The sequence below is a fragment of the Cricetulus griseus genome, chromosome 2 (genome assembly GCF_003668045.3).
Source record: "Cricetulus griseus strain 17A/GY chromosome 2, alternate assembly CriGri-PICRH-1.0, whole genome shotgun sequence".
In the NCBI taxonomy this organism is placed as follows: Eukaryota; Metazoa; Chordata; class Mammalia; order Rodentia; family Cricetidae; genus Cricetulus; species Cricetulus griseus.
The window spans coordinates 143,539,602-143,552,697 of NC_048595.1; positions in this window are offsets into that span (position 1 = coordinate 143,539,602).

Below are 13,096 nucleotides of genomic sequence, written 5' to 3' on the forward strand. Positions count from 1 at the left end.
ACTGACCCAGACATCTTGCTACCTGGACAATCACCCAAAGTTCCTCTGTAACATTGGGGCATCCATCACCAGGCCATAGGCCACAGTGTGTCTGGCAGAATTCTCCATGAGGCAGGAACCCTTTATGACTGTCTTGTTTTGTAAGTTCAGCAGTCACTTTCTTGTGGGTCCTGCATGTCAAGTTTATACAGCAACAAACATTCCAGGCAAGAGCAGTTTCTTGCCCAAATGGCTAATCTTGCCATGTTGAAAGCAAACTTCATAACAAGTTTCTTCGATGCCCATCTTCCTCTCAGACATAATTGGTGTGCCAGGAGCAGTTGTGTCTCACTGCCATGAAAAACCCTAAACCATTTAAATGCTATATATTCTGTCGGCTTTTGAAAGGTTTGAAGAATATCTATCCATCTCAAATACATCTCTGTATATCTAGAAAACCTAACTAACCTAATTATAAGTTCTATTATAGGTGACTATATAATCTGTATTTAATTATGTATTACATTTTAAAAGATCAGTATAACTACCTAAAAATGAGGAGACATATACATATCACAAAATTGGACTTAAATTTGGATCAATAAATGAAAATCCATACCAATGGAAAGTATTCATTTCTATATCCTATTTCCCTTTTTTCCTTTAAAAAGGGATTGACTGTGATCATTACCATTTATAACCAACCCCATTTAAATGAAAACACACATTTATAAACAATATTTGGGAATTTGGGCGTCATTCATTCCAAACTGCTTCCAGCTGGTTGGACGTTATGTCCATAATATGGGGATGATGATAACACACAGAAATCCTGGCTGTAGTGGTCTATGACTGCATCATATCAGCTCTTTTGGATATAGGATCAGTTAGTCCACTGCTTTAGGGGGTCTTTCTTGATCAAACAATATTAGTCTGGAAGGAATCCATAGCTTTCTATTTTCTGTGGAAACACAAGCAGAAACTCTTTTCCCAAGTAACCTGTCCTTATTTTTAAATTCAGAAGTCAAAGCATTTTTAAAATGTATAAGTTTGATTTATTTATCAGCATTGATAATCAAATGTATTGCAGCATCCTTAGCTCTTTCCTCAGCAATCAAACAATTTAAAGACAATATAATATATAGTATCCAGATTCCCTATTTTCCATCTTTACGTGGCTTTTCATTACTCTATTTGTTTTACTTTTATTTTTTCCTTTTATGATACAGAGTTTCTCTGTGGAAATCTGCCTGCCTCTGCTTCCTTTAGCAAATCCTACCAGCGTGCACCACCACCAACAGCTTCTCTTTCTTTCTTTCTTTTGCTTTTTTTTTATTAGTTCAAATTAAAAACAGCTTGTTTCACATGTCAATCCTTTCTCCCTCTCCCTCCCCTCACCCTCACCCCTCCTACCCCACCCTGGCCTACCCCCCACCCCATCCACGCTCCACTCCCCATGCAGGGTAGGGCCCTCAACGGGGGATCTGCAAAGTCCACCACATCATCCTGGGCTGGGCCTAGGCCCTTCCCCATGTGTCCAGGGCAAGAGTGCATCCCTTCACATGGGATAGGCTCTCAAAGTCCCTTCTTACACCAGGGAAAAATACTAATCCACTACCAGGGGCCTCCTAGAGTACAGAGGCCTCCTCTGAACGCACCCAATCTCATATTTCTTTCTTTTAAACAGTGTAAACCTTTAGAGGTTTTTCTTCATCTGAATCTGTCTTTATTGTAAACCTTTATCTTTTTCTGGCCATGTGATCTTTTATCTATTATACATCATTGCTAAAATTAAAGTGGAGGCTTTTTTAGCCACTGTCTTTCCAAGATGGCAAGAGTATGTTCACTTTAGGCAGTGAGAGCTGTACTTACTGCCTTGGTCTATGCTGCAATCAAACAACAAGCTGCCGGCTTAGAGATGTGGTCACTGCCACTGCCAGCCGATCGCTCGTACACACCATACAATTCAACTGTTAGCAGGGCATCTTAAGAGCTTATGCTGAGTCAGGAAGCCTCTTTTAAAGGAGCCAAGAGCCTCTGATTGTCTCTGGCAAACAGAGAAAACTCGAGAAAATGCTGCTACCAAGAAGTCATTCTTGTCTCTGTTCTTTTGCTTCTAAAATCCCTTTTTATGCTTTTGTAAAGTTTACATGGAAGTTCATAATAATACTGCCAGCTGCCGGGGTTCTGTGCCACTTGACTAGTCAAGGGAAGGCAGCTCACTGTGGTGAGAGCACAGAATCCTAACCCCTAGAACTCTGGAGGGCTTCAGGCCATCTCGGGAGCACAGAGTACAACCCCCAAGGGTGTGGAAGGCAGGAGTGTACAGAAGATGTCCAGCCTAACTTGCTGCCTTATTGGCCGACCAGTGCTTTATTCAACAACCAATAAGATAAACATACACAGAAAGATGTCCCCATCATGTTTATTTGTTTGTTTTAGTTAATACTGTATTCTGCCACTTTGCTAAAAGTGTTTATCAGCTGTAGGAGTTCCCTGGTAGACGTTTTTTGGGTCACTTATGTAAACTATCATATCACTGGCAAATAGTGAAAGTTTGACTTCTTCCTTTCCAATTTGTATCCCCTTGATCTCCTTTTGTTGTCTTATTGCTCTAGCTAGAACTTCAAGTACAATATTGAAGAGAGATGGAGAGAGTTAACAACATTGTCATAGTCCTGATTTTAAGGAATTGAATTGAGTTTCTCTCCATTCAGTTTGATGTTGGTTGTTGGCTTGCTGTGTATTGCCTTTATCATGATTAGGTATGTTTCTTTTCTTACTGATCTTTCCAAGACCTTTATCATGTAGGGCTATTGGATTTTGTAAAAGGGTTTTTTTAGCATCTGTCCCGCGCGATCGTCTCGCCAGCAAGAACGACACAGGACACTCGGATCCTTCTGCAGTAAAGCTTTAATGCATCTTGAGGGAGAGAGCATAAGCTTACAGTTACACCCCCGAACTCCCAAAAACCCATCCCTTATATAGGCTGGCAACCGCCGCCTCGGACGCGTCACCCCATGATTGGCTGCAGCTCATCGGACCATATGACGCCACAGAAGAGGCAGAGACCAAGGGATGGAAAGTTACCCAGCGCCTGCGCACTAACTTGTTTACATTCGGTGCCTGCCGGATGCAGGCGCCATCTTGTAATGGAGAATGCAGGGACGGCTCCCTACAAGCATCTAATGAGATGATTATGTGGTTTTCTTTTTCAGTTTGTTTATATGGTGAATTACATTGACAGATGTCCATTCATTGAACCATCTTGCATCTGGGGGAATGAGGCCTACTTCATCATGGTGGATTATTTTTCTGATGTGTTCTTGGAATCGGTTTACAAGTATTTTATTGAGTATTTTTGCATCAATGTTCATGAGAGAGATTACTCTGTAATTCTCTTTCTTACTTGTGTCTTTGTGTGGTTTGGGTACTACGGTAATTGTAGCCTCGTGAAAAGGGTTGGCAATGGCTCTTCTGCTTTTATTGTGTAGAACAATTTGGGGAGTATTGGTATAAGCTCTTCTTTGAATTTCTGGTAGAATTCTATACTGTAACTATCTGGCCCTGGGCTTTTTTTGGTTGGGAGACTTTTGACTCCTTCTATTTCATTAGGGGTTATAGGTCCATTTAAATTGCTTATCTGTTCTTGATTTAATTTTGTTATGTGATACCTATACAGAAAATTGCCCATTTCCTTTAAAATTTCCAACTTTATAGAGTACAGGTTTTCTAAGTATCACCTGATTATTCCCTGTATTTCCTCAGTGTCTGTTGTTATGTCCAACTTTTCATTTCTGATTTTGTTAATGTATATATTCTCTGTCTGCCTGTTGGTTAGTTTGGATAAAAGTTTGTCTATCTCGTTGATTTTCTCAAAGAACCAACTCTTTGTTTCATTGATTCTTTGTATTGTTTTCTTTGTTTCTACTTTATTGATTTCAGCCCTCAATTTGATCACTTGCAAGCACCTATTCTTCCTGGGTGAGTTTGCTTCTTTTTGTTCTAGAGCTTTCAGTTGTGCTGTTATGTCTCTAGTGTGACTATTCTCCATGTTCTTTAGATAGTTACTTCATGCTATAAACTTTCCTCTTAGCACTGCTTTCAAAATATCATATAAGTTTGGGTATGCTGTGCCTTCATTTTCATTGAATTCTAGGAAGTCTTTAATTTCTTTCATTTTCCTTGACCCAGGGGTGAAGCAATTGTGCATTTTTTAATTTCCATAAGTTTTTAGGCTTTTGGAAATTTGTATTGTTGTTAAATTATAAATTTAAACCATGGTTATGTGGTAAGATACAGGAGGTTATTCCATTATTTTTTTGTATCTATTGAGGTTTGCTTTGTTACCTAGTATGTGGTTGATTTTAGAGAATGTTCCATAGGTGTTGTGTGTTACCCTGCTCAGACCTCCCTTGGGGGAGGGGAGCAGAAGATGCAGCATCAAAGACTCAGGCATTAGGAGTCAGTGAGTAGTAGAGGATGTTGTGGATTCATTTATTGATGAAGTTAGACATGTCTTTATACTCCCTTCCAGGGTCTTACTGGCTCAGGTGGCTGATTCTGCTGTGTTGTCCTTTCCTCATTGGTGTCTCTAGGTTAGGTGACACTCTGTCACCAGTCTCGGTATAGAGGCAGGCTTGGCTCAGGGAGAAAGTGCCTGCTGTGCATGCTCATGCTTATGTGCTGGCCTGACCACTGGGGACATGGCAGTGCTGAGAAGAAGGTATATTCATTTGTGTTTGGATGGAATGTTCTATAGATATCTGTTAAACCCAAATGAGTCATGACTTCTGTTAGTTCCTTTATTCCTTGTTAAGTTTCTGTCTGGTAGTCCTGTCCAGTGGTGAGAGTGGGGTGTTGAAGTTTCTCACTATTAGTTTGTGGGGTTTTATATGTAATTTAAGTTTTAGTAATTTTTCTTTTACAAATGTGGGTGCCTTTATATTTGGGGCATAGATGTTCAGAATTGAAACTTCATCTTGATGGATTTTTCCTGTGATGAATATGAAATGACCTTCTTCAGATCTTTTGGTTAATTTTAGTTTGAAGTCTAATTTTTTAGATATTAGGATAGCTACACCTGCTTGTTTCTTAGGTCCATTTGATTGGAAAATCTTTTCCCAACCCTTTACTCTGAGGCAATGTCTGTCTTTGTAGTTGAGGTATGTATCTTGTATGCAGCAGAAGGATGGGTTTTATCTTCATATCCATTCTGTTAGCCTGTGTCTTTTTATAGGGTAATTGAGACCATTGACATGAAGAGGTATTAATAGCCATGGGTTATTGATTCCTGTTATTTTTGGATTTGTTGTTGTTGTTGGCATTGTGTGTGTGTGTGTGTGTGTGTGTGTGTGTGTGTGTGTGTGTGTTTTGGAGCGGAGGCGGGTGGTAATGTGGGATTATCTGTCACCTTGTTTTTGTGAGTGTAGCTAACTTCCTTGGGTTGGAGTTTTCCTTTCAGAACTTTCTGTAGGGCTGGATTTGTGGATATGTATTGTTTAAATCTGGTTTGGTCATGGGATATCTTGTTTTCTCCATCTACAGTGATTCAAAGTTTTTCTGGGTACAGCAGTCTGGGCTGGCATCCATGGTCTCTTAGCATTTGTAGAATATCTATCCAGGACCTGCTGGCTTTCAGTTTCTATTGAGAAGTCAGTTGTAATTTTGATAGGTCTGCCTTTATATGTTACTTGGCCTTTTTTCTTTTTAGCTCTTAGTATTCTTTCTTTATTTTGCATGTTTGGTGTTTTGATTATTATATGGCAAGGGGACTCTTTTTTTTGCGGGGGGTGGGGGCATCCAGCCTATTTGCTTGTCTGTAAGCTTCTTGTACTTTCATAGCCATGTCTTTCTTTAGTTTGGGAAAGTTTTCTCCTATGTTTTGTTGAATATGTTTTCTGTGCTTTTGAACTGGACTTCTTCACCTTCTTCTATATCTATCATTCTTAGGTTTGGTCTTTTATGGTGTCCCATATTTCCAGGATATTTTGTATTAAGGATTTGTTGAACTTAACATTTTCTTTGGTCAATAAATCTATTTCTTCTAGTGTATCTGCAACACCTGAGATTCTCTCGTCCACCTCTTGTTTATGCTTGCATCTGTAGTTACTGATCATCTACCCAGATTTTCTATTTCCAGCATTCCCTGAGTTTGTGTTTTCTTTATTGCCTCTATTTCAGAATTCAAGCCTTGAAGTGTTTGAATTGGTTCCTTTACTTATTTGATTGCTTTTTCTTGGCTTTCCTTGCTTTATTTAAGAAATTTGCTGATTTCTTGCAATTTTGGCTTGTCTTTTCCTCCATTTCTTCCATTTTTGTTTGTCTTTTCTTCCATTTCTTTAAGAGAGTTTCACATTTCCTCTTTAAGGGCCTCTATCATCTTTATAAAGTTATTTTTAAGGTCATTTTCTTCTGCTTCATCTGTGTTGGAATGTTCAGGTATCGATGGTATAGATCCCCTAGTCTCTGGTGATGTTCCTTTATTCTTTATGTTGTTGAATGTGTTCTTATACTGTTCTCCTAAAGTGGTTCTCTAAGTAATAAACAAGATTGACACATCATTAGTCAAACTAGACAAGAAGAATAGAGAAACCAAGAATGAATGAAATTATTGATAAATCTTAAATCCTAAAGTTAAGAAAAGTTTGAAAATGCACAGTCTAAAAGTTAGAAAATCTGTAAAAGGCAGGAAAATTTCTAGACACAAATGACATATCACCATTCAAACAACTTCTGCTTGTGGATCGATGAAATTAGCATTATGTAAATTTCCATATTATTAAAAGGCAGGTCCAGATTTAAATCAATCCTCATCAGAATTTCAATGCCATTGTTCACATAGACAAATATGAAATTTATTATACTCAATATCCAAATTCAAATATTCAAAGCCATTGTAAAGGAGAAATGCTGAAACCTCATAGTATCTAATCTCTAGTTAACTACAGAGTCATAGTAACAAAACCAACGTGGTGAAAAACATGAATACAGACATTCAGGCCACTGAAATAAAATAAAAGTACCAGAAATAAACCATTAACATCTTAGTTGGGGTTTCTATTGCTGTGATACATACCACTACTAAAAGCAACTTGCAGAGGAAAGGGTTTATTTCATCTTACAGATTGCTATTCAACATCGAGGGAAATCAGGCCAGGTACTCAAAGCAAGAACCTACAAACAGAAACTGATGCAGTGACCATGCAGGTATGCTTCTTACTAACTTTGTCCTCATAGGTGGTTTAGCCTGCTTTCTTACAGAACCCAGAATCAGCAGCCTAGAATGGCACCAGTCATAGTTAGCAGCCCCTCCCCAATCAATCATCAATTAAGAAAATGCACCACAGGCTAATCTAGTGGTAGCATTTTCTCAACTGAAGTTTCTTCTACCAAAGTAACTCTAGCTTGTGTCAAGTTTGCATAAAACAATGCATCAAAGGGTCTATTTGTAGCACGATAAATAAAAGACCCAGAAAGAGATATTGGGGTTCAAGCTTCAAACTGAAAATCAGAAAAGCAAAGCAGCTAGCCACTAACTCTTATCTCTACCTCAGACTGAAAGGCCATCCTGGCTCTACCAAACCTCAAACTGAAATCCCAGACTGCTATGCTCTCCTCAGCATGGCTGGAGAATCCTGAGACTCAATGCCTTCCTTTCTTCAGTGTGGCTGGAGAATGAATGCCAGCTCTAAGACCTTGGTCTTGTCTTAATTACCTGTCATGAATCCTAAGATTGAAGGCTTGAGCTCTAATTATCTTTTAGACTGATTCACTCCAATGTATCCCTGGGTGGCCTTAAACTAACAGAGATCTGTCTGCATTTATCTCCTGAGTCCTGGGATTAAAGATGTAAACTATCACCACCTCCTGACCTCTATAGCTCGTGGCTGACTTTGCTTTCTAAATACTCAGGCAATCTTTAATAAATCATAAATAATATAACACCACATCTATTGAGAAAGTGAGAGGTAATCAGTGGAAAAGAGGAAGAAGTCAAAAGAGGGTAATGGGAAAATGAGTGTGATTAAATTATATCATATGCATATATGAAAATACAATAGAATATCATTTTGTACAATGTAAATATACTGTTAAAAACAATGGATAATCATGAAAATTTGTCTGCTCATAGAAAATTCACTGAGACAAACATGTATTACTCATGTGTCAGTAATAGCATAGTTGTGATTACAAATAGTCTCAAAATTATTGTTTTTGTAAATCATTTGAGAATGTTGTGCATGTATGTAACACTTTTGATCAAGTCTACCCCCCACTCTCTCCCCTCCCATTTCTCCCTTACTCTACTATTACTTTCCCTCCCAAACTCACATACTCTTTCTTTAAATGTCCTAAGTCTACTTGGTTCTGCGTACATGTGCATGGATATCAGTCCTCAGTTTACTGGGACATGGATATTCTCTCAGGACCCACATCCCTGAAGGAAAAAAAAAGCCAAAAAACAAACAAACGAAAAAACAGAGTCTCTCTCTCAGCAGTCATTAATTGCCAGTAGCTGTTCACTCACTCCATAGATAGAAATCGTGTCTGGTCCCACTAACCAGGCCAAGAACCAATAGGTGTGCTTCAGGTCCCACAAGAGAACCTAATACTCTTACTTAGCTAAATAGACATAATATTAAACTTCCCCCTTAGCACTTACCTTCATACCAATAGATTAGCACATCACTTAAATCCTCATCAGAGAAACACTTTCTTACATTTGAAATAAATTTTTAATTTTCTGTCCACTTCTTCCCAACTGATTGAAAAATTATCAGTTTTTCAACTGGATAGTTTGACAGTAAGTTTGCTGTCACAGGAAAGGTAATCTTTGTCTACTATGTATTTCTAGTAAATTGTTTTTAATCTTTCTGGTCTTACTTGTCAATATTAAGTAAATGTTTAATTAAATATTTCTTAGTCCTTTGGCTTACTAATGCAGTTATATGGGGAAACCCTGAAAGTGAAGTGACAAATGAGAGCGCAGGAGGCACTTGTCTTGGACCACTTCCTGATTCTCAGATGTCCCACTTCCAATTCATGGGGTGGTCCTTCCACTTAGGGAACAAATAAGGCCAACCACTGTCAATCAACCATCCTATAGCAAATGATTTAACTTCTTTAATTTTCATTTTTTTGTAATTCCATTAAATGTATTTAGAATATATCTGTCCTCTACTTTTAGTCCTCTGCTCACCCCACACCTCCTTGTAAGTTCCCCTCTTAACCCCAAGCATTCTTCCTCTTTATTTTATAATCCACTGGGCCCACTCAGTGCTTCCCTTATTGGCATATTTATAGGGTACCATTCACTAAGTAGAGGCAACCTACCTAGGGCCACACAGTTGAAGAAAACAACTCTCCCTCTTCCAGTTACTGCCATCTGCCTATGGCTCCTAAGCTAAGGGTGAGATCTAATGATCCCCTTGCCACTCCATTCCAGAGTGCTGACTGGCTTGACTTTCAGCATGTCTTGTGCACGCAACCACAGCTATTGTAGTTCATGAGTGCTGACCATAGCCTCCACCAGCAACTGGCCATACTGGCATTCTGATAAGCCAATTTCATCACTGTGAGAACATTGCTTTAGATTACATACCATCTAGTCTGTGTCCCTTTGCTATAATAACGTTAACATATTCAGACAATAGTATTCCATCACATGAATGTACTATTTAATCAATTCCTTTGTGATGGAACTTGAGATTTTCTCTGGCTCTTTGCTATTGTAAATAATGTTCTAACAAGTAACTTTTATACACATCATTTCATGTTTTGCCAGTCTATCTCTAGGGAAAAATGTAGAAGAGAAATTGCTAAACCAAATGGCAAATATATTAGTAGTTTTAAAAATATGGACAAATTCTAGGGTTTATATAATTATTTCATGTTTTAAGTTTTAGAGTCAAGTATGGATATATCATTTTCATTTACTTTTTACTTCTAGGAAAGTGTTTTGGATGTACAAATTAAATACATTGTCCTATATATTATGTACCAACTCATGGATCAAGTTCTCTGAATTTCACATTACTAAGATGCTTGTCCTTTCAAAGGACATTGTATTTCTTGTCTTAGTTACCATTCTTTTGCCATGACAAAACACTATGGCCAAGGCAACTTACAAAGAAAGCATTTAATCCAAGGTCTCAAAGTTTCTGAGAGTTAGAGTCGATGACTGTTTTGGATGGGAGGATGGCAGCAGGCATCGTGGCATGGTGCTGGAGCATTAACTGAGAGCTTATAACTGATCCACAAGCATGGGGCAGAGAGAGCTAACTAGAAATGGCACGGGCTTTGAAATCTCAAAACCCACACTCAGTGTCACACAAATCTATCCAACTTCCAACAAAGTGACACCTCCTAACCTTTCCCAAATAATTTTGTACTCTGGCGACTAAGCATTGCAATATATGAGTGTATGGGGACCACTGTCACTCTAAGCACCATATTCCCTCAAATGAATACTGCCCAGGAAGAAACACTCCAGACATTACCTTTTATTCAGGAAGAAAAATGGAATCAAAGAGGTTGAGGTCAGATGCCTGTCACCTATCAGTTTGCTAAAACTGAGTCAGGCACTTGTGCATTGTTTAACCACACTTAGGATCGAATCGGTATTCCCTGGAAGCACCACACCATGGCTACTGTCACAAAAGGCACTTGATTAGAATGAGGTGGCAGAAGAAGGAGACTACATTCAGAAGCAGTTATGTTCTACATATATCTGCTGTTTACAGTGGCTTGTGGAGATATGTTTATTTTTCATGAGGGCATGTGCCAAAGCTCTCACTGGGTAGAGATAACTAAAAGCAATCATCACTCCATCACCCTCTCATGCCTTCATCTTCAGAAACTTTTTCTTTCTTCAAAACTAGAAGCAAGAGCTTCTGTTGGCATTAGTCAGGTTAGTCTGTGGGAATTGAATTTGCAAACACACACACACACACACACACACACACACACCAATCAATTAATAAACAAATCAATTAATATACCCTTGTAGCCATTGCTGATGGAAAGAACTTCCCGGGGTATGGGTTGGAGACTGGAGGCTTGAATTAATAGTCAGAGATGAGGCAAAGAATGCCTAGCAAGAGGGAGTTAAGAAGGAACTAAGGGGCTGAGTGGGAAAACCTGTCTGAAATGATTTAAATTAGTGAGACTTTTTCATAAAGTAAAACACCAACCATCAGTTTAACTAACTTCTGGATTCTTTTATGTCTTGATGGAATTAGCCTTTGAGATCCATCAACTCCTCAGAAAGGTGACATCCTGGCAACTACAAGCCAGAGACTACCTAGAGGTTCCTGTCCCCAAGATAGCCCATAGCATGCTTTAGAACTTCTGTAAGGAGATCTTGCCCCTTCCCCTTCTCCTGGGTCCATGAATTCTTCTCTTAGAGTTCTTTTTGTTTCCTAGTTCCTTTGGCAATGAGGATTGTAGGCTGGTAATCCTTTGCTCTATGTCTAAAATTCATATATGAGTGAGTACATACCATGTTTGTCTTTTTGTGACTGGGTTATCTCACTCAGAATGGTTTCTTCTAGTTCCATCCATTTGCCTGCGAATTTCCTTAGCTAATTGGGAGCATGAGGGGGAGAATGATAGAGAGCTGGGAGAATGATAGGGGGAGACCAGGAGGGGAGAGGAGAAAATGGAGGAGCAGGAAGGTTGAGTTGGGGGAAGAATAGAGGAGAGCAGGATGAGAGATACCATAACAGAAGGAGCCATTATGAGTTCGAGGAGAGATCTGGCACTAGGGAGATTTCCAGAGATCTACAAGGATGACACCAAATGACAATCTAGGCAATGGTGGAGAGGCTACCCTAAATGCTCTTCCCCTATAATGAGACTGATGACTGCCTTGTATGCCATCCTAGAGCCCTCATTCAGTGGCTGATGGAAGCAGAGGCAGACACCCACAGCTAAACACTGAACTGAACTCTGGAATTCGGTTGCAGAGAGGGGGGAGTAAAGAGCAAAGAGGTTAGGACCAGGCTGGTGAAACCCACAGAAACAGCTGACTTGAACAAGGGGAAGCGCATGGACCCCAGACTGATGTCAATGAGGAGGCCTCAGCACTCTATGGGGCCCCTGGTAGTGAATCAGTATTTATCTCTGGCGTAAGAAGGGACTTTGGGAGCCCATCCCACATGGAGGTATGTTCTCTCAGCCTGGGAACATGGGGGAGGGCCTAGGTCCTGCCCAGGATGATATGACTGACTCGGGAACCCCATGGAGGGCCTTCCCCTCTCTGGAAAGCAGAGGGGGGATAAGGTGGGGGACTGGTGGGGGGTTGGGAAGAGGGGAGGGAGAGGGAGAAGGGATTTACATGTGAAGTAGCCTTGTTTCTAATTTGAACTAATAAAAAATAATTTCTTGGGAAAAAAATAAACATAGATAACAGAAAAAAAAAAAGAGCTTCTGTAAGGACAGGTATAAAGATATCATGGCCATGTGCTGTAATTTTCCACAGACAGAAAATCTTGATGCATTGTTCTAGAAAAGTTTTTCTAAGTGTATTTTATTTTTCTGAAGCTTCATGGGAAAAGAAGGGGGAAAAGTTGAGCAGGAAGAAAAACGAAAAGAAGAAAACTAAGGAAAGAATTAATGGATTTCAGTGATGTGTTAAAGTTATGTTCATTGTTGCTATAGAAAGGGGGGTAACTTCTTCTCAAAAATTATATCATCTGGTTCTAACACTATTGGAACAAAAGCAATTAGACAGACTTCAAAATTAAAATAATGAGTAATAATATTTTATTGGAAAAATAATACAGTAGGGCAAAAAAATGCTACATTTGCTATGTTCCCTAGGGACAGAGGTTAAATATATATCCATTCATAAACTATTTCACAACATAAAGGGTCACCATTTTTGTCAGCACAGCACTAAATAATGAACTATGCCCATCCAAATGCTTAAAACTTCTGATGTGATACATTGAATTTTAGGACTGTATAAATACTTGGAAGATTAACATTTTTAAAAACATACTCTTCATATATGAACCATCTTTAATTCATATTATGTTACCAAAGTCCACCATAAACATTAACAAATCATTAATGTTGTAATAATTAGCCAAGAACACAGTGAGTCCAATGT